The sequence below is a fragment of the Ixodes scapularis genome, unplaced genomic scaffold (assembly GCF_016920785.2).
Source record: "Ixodes scapularis isolate PalLabHiFi unplaced genomic scaffold, ASM1692078v2 PGA_scaffold0__279_contigs__length_252992795, whole genome shotgun sequence".
NCBI lineage: Eukaryota > Metazoa > Arthropoda > Arachnida > Ixodida > Ixodidae > Ixodes > Ixodes scapularis.
Genome location: NW_024609835.1, coordinates 65508155 through 65515866, shown reverse-complemented (window position 1 = coordinate 65515866; position 7712 = coordinate 65508155). Strand labels below are relative to the sequence as shown.

Sequence of the window (7712 nt, the reverse complement as noted above, 5' to 3'; positions counted from 1 at the left end):
TCCTAAAGATGCCCTCGCAGGTATTTTGGAAGGCCTCAAGGAAAAGTTTGTAGCCAAAAGTTTGAAAGTCTTTGTCCCTGCATCGATGACTGTCGGTTGCAGTTCCAACAGGTACCGTTCAATAGCTGATTGAGAACCTGTTACGTATAAGATATCGCGACTTGTCTCGCCGTCTGGGACTTCCAAAACGACTTCGATGACTTTCCGGAAAAGAGGCGGTACTACTTGGGTGGTCGTTGCATAAACCTTGAGTGGTTTTTCGGCTTGGATCGAAAACGTGTTTGTACCCCAGTCGATAAATGCTTTTGAAGAGCGTAGAAAGTCATCTCCAAGTAACACTAAGTCTTCCTTTAAATGTGGGACAACCACAAAAGTCTGTCGGAATGGCCTTCCGTCCACCGTAATGTCGACACTCACTTCTCCATTATTTTCAAGTGGCAGCCCATTTGCTCCCACAGGTTTCAGGGAAGATTTTGAAGGTGTCATCTGAAGTCTCCGGCAGACAGCTTCATTCACAAGGCTTCTGGTGGAACCAGAATCCAAAACTACACTAAGTTCAAGGGATCCCATAAAGACTGGGACCCGTTTGACGCCCACAGAAGATTCACAGCTAACGCGCTGCACTACTGGTGTCTCCCCGCAGGCCCCGAAGACACCAGGTCGGAGTTTTCCAGGTCAGTCGGAATGTTAGGCTCCGCTTGAAATGCGCGCTGCCATTCAAGAAATTCTTGCGTGAGAGGTTGGGGGCACCATGTAACAAAGTGGCCTTCCTGTTTGCAATTTAGGCAAAGCTTGAGTACTTTCCGACGGGATCCTTGAGCCTTGGTCTGGGCTGCATTGTTCTGGCGACGGAATTCCCTTTGGTAGGTCAGGCTTGGTCGTGGTTTGTCATTCGCACTGCTCGCTGCATCGTATTCCTGACATTTTTCCCTAGGCTGCTGTTGCCGATCAAGTTTGACGAAACTGCACAGCTCATCGGTCCCTCCTTCGTGGAAGTTTGAAACTTTTAATGACTTCTCTTCGGGCTTCTTGGCTTTTCCGCTAGCCCCATCAAGCTTCATAAAAGAGTCGAGCAAGTCATCAAGCGATGTGAAGCTTCTATCGAAATACATCCGCTTTTCCTTGTCATTCAGCGATTCAAGAAGCAATTCGCACTTTTTGGCTTCGCTTCCTGTGAAGACACATTCTTCTATCAGTTGCAGCTTCTGAATAGCGTGTATCAGCGACTAGGACACAATACCATTATGGCGAGCAGTGGAACAAGTCGACTTTATCTTCTTCTCCTACTAGTCTATATACATGCACCTCGTGCCGGTATATCCCGATACACCCCCCTTTCTTTACCGAGAGAGCGGGAATGTCACACTTGCGGACTCAGGGAATCTGCGTAAAGTTTCTGGCATATCCCAGATGACGGGGCGGTTGCAGAGCTCTTTAGAGTCGTGCATCGTGTTCCTCACGCGTGGCACCCCAGATAAGGACATCGTCGAAGTAAACTCGAACGCCCGGTAGGCCATCGAAGATCTGTGACATTGTCTTCTGAAAGACCTCCGGTGCAGACGAAATTCCGAACGGAAGACGCTTGAAACGGTATCGTCCAAACGGAGTGCTGAACGTGCAGATGCGTGACGTTTCTTCATCCAGGGGGATCTGGTGGAAACCCGCGTTGGCATCTAACCTGGAGAAAAATCGCGCGCCAGCCAGCTCCGCTTCGATGTCCTCTCTTCTCGGCATTTCGTAATGCTCGCGCTTCAGGCTTTCATTGACGAATCTGGGATCCATGCACACTCGTAGTTTGTTGTCTTTCTTGCGAACCACGACGAGCGGGCTGACCCAGTCTGACGGTTCCTCCATTTTGACTATTATTCCCGCCTTCTCCACCCTAGACAGCTCCTGTTTGAGAGGTTCTTTCAAAAGCTGTGGTACCCGACGGGCTGCTTGAATGACTGGCTTGACTCCGTCTTTTAGAACCATTTTATACTCTTTCTTGGTGCATCCGAGGCCATCAAATAGTCTTGGAATGGTTTGTGCAATCTTATTTGCATGGTCATTGGCACCTGTCACGGTGTTGACATGGTTGATTAGCCCAAATGACTCACATGCTCTGAGTCCGAGAAGTGCCTGGCTAGTTTTCTTAACGATGAAGAAGTCTAGGTTTGCTTCTGTTCCATTAACCTTGACCCGACGTTCTGCAATTCCAATATGCCCGATGATACCTCCGCTGTAGTTGCGAAGTACCGCCCTCGACGGTTTCGGCGCACTTGATCCCCTTAGTTTCTTGAAAGTCGATAACGGTAGCAGGTTCGCTTGTGAACCAGTGTCTGCCTTCAGTTGAACTTCTCTGCCAGAAACGATCGCTGGTATGATCCAGTCAGCGCTGCCATTTCCGATCTCCAAAACTAAAAAATCATCTTGGTTACTCACTTTGTCGACTGCGGTCTTAGATTTGCAGCAAGCCGAGAAGTGATTCTTTTTTCGGCATACGTGACATGCTTTGCCGTATGCGGGACATTTCCGAGGCTCGTGGTGCGTGTTGCACCTTCCACATTGCTTGGTCTTGGAGCGGGCTTGTCCTTTCTGCTTGGCTATAGGAGCCACGCTCTTCTCTGTGTTGTCCCAAGTCCTTTGCCTTTCCTTGGCTACTTCAACCGCCTGGCGGAGTGTGATTGTCTTCTCCAAGGTCAGGTTATCTTCGCGAAGAAGCTTTTCGCGTACTCGCGTATCGGTGACGCCATAGACAATCTGGTCGCGAATCATAGAATCGGACAAGTGCTCAAAATTGCACGTTTGAGCTTTTAGCTTTACGTGTCGAAAAAATGATTCGAACGACTCGCCTTCTGCTTGCATCCGAGTCCTGAATTTGTAGCGTTCGTAAGTTTCATTGCATCTCGGAGTGCAATATTCTTCGAACTTTGTAACCAGGACGCTGTAGCTGGTTCTTTCTTCGTCTGTCAGTCCAAAGGTGTTGAAGATTTCGATGGCTTCGGCACCCACGACGTGGAGGAATATTGCCGCCTTCTGTTTGTCGTTGCGTGCCTTAGCCGGCTCGGTGGCGGCCAGGTAGAGCTCCAGGCGCTGCTTAAACTTGCGCCAGTTGTCGGCTACGTTTCCGGAGAGCAGCAAACCATCAGGCGGGCGAAGTCCCTCCATGACCAGACTAAAGAAGACACTTCTGACACCATGTATCAGCGACTAGGACACAATACCATCATGGCGAGCAGTGGAACAAGTCGACTTTATCTATTTCTCCTACTAGTCTATATACATGCACCTCGTGCCGGTATATCCCGATACATAGCGTACTCCATGCACGTTTCTGTGGAGGTCTGTCTTCGAGCGAACATTGCTCTTTGATTTTCCACAGGGCTTTCTAAATTGTAGTGCCGCCGAAACGCGGACTTTACGTCATTCCAAGTGCTCATTTTCTTGGAGTTAAGCTCGAAGCGCACCCAAGCAAAATCTTTGGAAGGTAGTTTTGATATGAGCAGCGGCAGTGCGATATCTTCCGGCAGCCCGTAAATTTTCAGCCAAAATTCGACCTGATGGAACCAACCAATTACGTCAGTGGCAAGGAGGGGAGCTGCACTTACAGCCGCGGTGGATGGCTGAACTCGATGGTTGATGGTATCTCCCAGTCCTCTCCCCTGGCTTTGCTGGTTCGAGCCTTTGTCTCTGCTTTCAGATGTGCTGCGTGAGTTTGGAACGCTCTCTTGTAGTTTGGTATGCAGCGACCGCTGCTGCCGTTTCTTTTTCTTGGATATTTTATTCTGTTGCCCTTGGTGCTTGGAGCCCTCGTCGCTGCTTTCAGAGTTGCTTCTCGAGCTCGCGGCCTCCAAGCAGTTGAGTCTCTCGATTACTGGGGACAGTAATCCGCACACCAGGGTCTCCATGGCTTTCAGAGAAGCGCTATCCCCAGCAGCAGTTGCAGAATAGGCAGGCGTCGGTGCGGGTACAGTCTGTTGTCGGCTAAGAAGCTCTGCGATGCGTTGCCTCAATTTAGCGATTTCTTCGTCCCTCCTCGAAAGTATCTGCTGACGTTCTTCGCTCCGTGCAACTGCCGCCTCAACTTTAGCTTGCAACGACGCGTCACTGCCGCTTTTTGCGCCGTCTTCATCCATCGGTGCTGACATTGTGGTTAAGCCTTCTCGTTGATGCGAAGAGCTCAATGGGCGATTTGATAATGACCGCCGTCCCCACATAAATTGACCTCATTACGGAGTCCCCGTTTGGGCGCCAAGTGCGAGGAAACTTGATTGGTCGTCGAAATATATCTTTTAATGTTCGGCTCCGTTGAGGCGTGGTGACATTCTTTTTCTTTTCCAGCTTGATCTTCTTCTTCCTTTACTTTTTCTTCCAGCGTTCACGCGACACCGTCACAACGTCCTCGAGGTGACGAAGGTAGTCCTCCAAAGTTTCCGAGTACACAATGATGTCATCCAGGTACGCGAGAGCGTGCTGCCACTTAGCATCTCCGAGCACCCCGTCGATCAACCGCTGAAATGTCATCGGTGCACCTGTTAATCCGAACGGCATCCGAGTGAACTCAAACAAGCCTCGGTGACACACGAATGCAGTTTTGCTCTCGTCGCTCGGGCTCATCTCCACTTGGAGGTAGCCTTTGCTTGCGTCGAGGGTAGTGAAATACTTCGCCTTCCCCAGATGCGAGATGATTTCTTCGATGCTCGGAAATGGATACGCATCTTTTACGGTCACCGCGTTCAAGCGCCGATAATCGACGCAGAGTCTCGATGTTCCGTTCTTCTTGGGCACCAAAACCACCGGGAATCCCCAGGGTCCTGATGACCGGCAAATGATTCCCGACATCAGGAGCTCATCGACTGCGGCATCTATCGCTTTTCGCTTCGCCAGGCTCACAGGACACGGATTGGACTTCCAAGGGCGTGCGTCCCCAGTTTCAATGTGATGTTGCACCTGCTTAGTGCAGCTCGGCTGTTCGGTGAACATTTCGTCAAAGTCGTGCAGCAAAGCCGCCAACCTCTCTCGCTCTGGTCGAGACAGTCCATCGGCATTGGCCAACGGGTGGCCCATTCCGTCGCAGTGCTCAGCGGAGCTCGGAGTTGGGTGACTCATGGCGTCGTCGCGGTCGGTTCTTTCCTGTTCTGTCGCTCTTCCCAGCGCTGCCGCCATGGCCTCATGGAGTGCTCTCGGAAACTTGAAAGGGGTGCATGTGCCCCCTCTCGGTACCCGCCACTTGCCACGTCAATGATGATGCCGGTGTGGGCCAGGAAATCCCGTCCCAGAATGATGGGCACTGTCAGCCCGGCCAAATGGACGAACCGCTGTCTCTGCGCCCGTTGATTCCAACGTACCACGAGACGCACTGCTCCCCTCGAAGTCGTCGACCCACAAGCCAACTGGAAAGTGGTCACCCCATGCCTCACCCGAACGGACTTCTGTTGGAGATGCCTGAGGACCTCGTCCCCAATTAGCGACGCACTAGTCCCGCTATCCAGAAGAGCTGGGAACTCCTTTCCCGCCACCGTCAGGGAAATAAATGGGGCCGCGGTGCTTGTCGCTGTTCCGACTCGATACGCCGTCGGCACGCACACAGTCGATGGGGTGTCGGGGACCCACTCGTTGGTCTGTTTTGCCGCCGATAACTTTATCGGCGGCCTCCTCCGTTTCCCGGAATCTCCCTTGTGCAGTCGCGCCTATAGTGCCCGATTTCGTGGCACCGAAAGCAGCGGCCTCGCCAACCTGGGATAGGACTCTCCCCAGCGGGACGTGCGATGCGCTCACCCCTTTGTGGCAGCGGGTCGGCGGCAGACTGCTCCTGGGCTGCGGCAGACTGCTCCTGGGCTGCGGCGATCCGTGGTGCTCCGGTCGGCCGGAATTCCGCCGCGTGAACGGCTACGCTCCCTCCTCGGTGCGATCCTGGCTCCAAGGCGTCATCCGTGAGCTCTCAGGGATTCCCGCTCGGCTCCCCGCTGGCCGCCGCCATTGCGGCCTCCCCCCGTCGACACCCACGTGGCACCGGCCCGTGCCACGCGCATAGGGGTTCGAGCGTGTCGATTGGTGCTGGGGGGAAGGTGGTACCTGCGCTCCGCCAGTATGTCGGCCTGAACCCTGCGCGCCTCCTGTGCGAGCTCACTCAGACTTCCGAATGGGCGCCCACGCAGATACCGCGAAAAGGTGGGATGCGCCTGCCTCACCACCCGCTCGACCTGCTCCTGGTTCGTAGCATTCGGATCGGCGATCTGCAGGAGTTCCTGCATTGCCCGCAGGTACTCAGCAAGGGGCTCAGCGGGAGCCTGCGTTCTTTCTTTCAGTTCCGTGCGCATTCTTGGCAGGTAGTCTGCCGGCAAGAACTCTTGTCGGAAGAGGGCCGTGAACTCGTCGAGTGTTCCGGCTGACTCGCCCACAAGGCGATGCCACCTGGCTGCTGGGCCTACAAGAGCCACCGGCAGAACCCTGCCTAGCGTCTCCCTCTCGGTCAGGCCGGTAGCCTTCCGATATCGCTGGATTTCCAGCAAGAAGTCGGTCGCGCTCAGAGCTCGATCGCTATGTCCGCTGTACTTTGGCACCGGAATGCGGATGAGGGTTTTTGGCGGTGGCGTTTGCCTCTGCATGCTCTGTAAGGCCTGAGCGAACGCCGCAACCAACGCCGTGGATTCACGGGACATCTCCGTGCTTTGCGGCATAGACACTACTGGCGATACCGTCGGCGTTTCCGGACTCCGCACTACGGTCATCTCCGCGGCGTTCCCCTCCGCCAACCCCGAGAGCCGTCGCTCTTTTTCCGCTTGTGTCGCCGCGACGTCAGCCAAAAACATTAAATTTGTTAGCGCGAAATTACCCGCGGCCATCCCGAACACTTGTTTGGACGTGCCTTTTCCAACTTCAAAGTGCCGCGGTATAGACCCGCCAACCAGGGGGAGCGCCCCGCGTGAACTTTCGCGCAGCGTCGTCGACGGACGTTGCGACCGTAATTACGACTCGCCTGCCCCACGTTGATGCGCCATTTGTAGGAAATCGCGTACCACCGCCGATTCGCCGTTTCCCACGTGGTCCGTCAACAACCCGAGTCCAGCCTGGTTCTTTCACGGGAGCGGGATTCTGCTCCCGGTTTATTGGTACAATAACACACAACTCTACAAAACACTTAATCTAAACTACAAATACACGCGACATTACACAAATATTTTACAAACGCACGTTAAGACCAACGCTAAACACAAAGAAGGCCCCTAGGCCTCGCGTCCCGCGATATCCTAATCCGGTCGCCACCCACTTGCCTGCCAGTGCCTGCGTCTCGGTCGCGTCCGGAGTTCTTAGAGGCCTCTCGCCCCCTGCCCCACCGAGTATATATCTATCGATGGGTGAGGAGCTTTCTCCTCGCCTGCCACAAGGGCGCCTGCAGCGCCCTCCAGTGGCTAGGAGAGAAAGCGGCGCGTCGGGAGCCGAATTCGAGATCCCGATCGACCCCGCGGCAACACGACCGTGTGATCGTGTCGCGGCCAAGATTGGCCGAATGGTTTGATGGGCGCCCTCGTGAATGCACGGTGCGCCATAAAGTATGAACTAAACGAAGCTGCTGGTTGGCAAAACGATCCGTAATGCTAAAAATTACCAAAAAGCCCTGGGTTTGCACGCGTCGTGCTGTTTTTTATTTGCCTAACTCGAGTGATGCTGTGTCTGAAAATGTACTTTGTTCAAGATACTATAGGGGGTATTCACTGGACGCCATATTT

At 53.7% G+C, this 7712-nt stretch overlaps 1 pseudogene; it reads right to left on the bottom strand.

Annotated features, from left to right (window-relative positions):
- Positions 1-4162: 4162 nt before the first annotated feature.
- Positions 4163-6827, bottom strand: LOC120840583 (annotated as a pseudogene).
- Between the last annotated feature and the right edge of the window lie 885 nt (positions 6828-7712).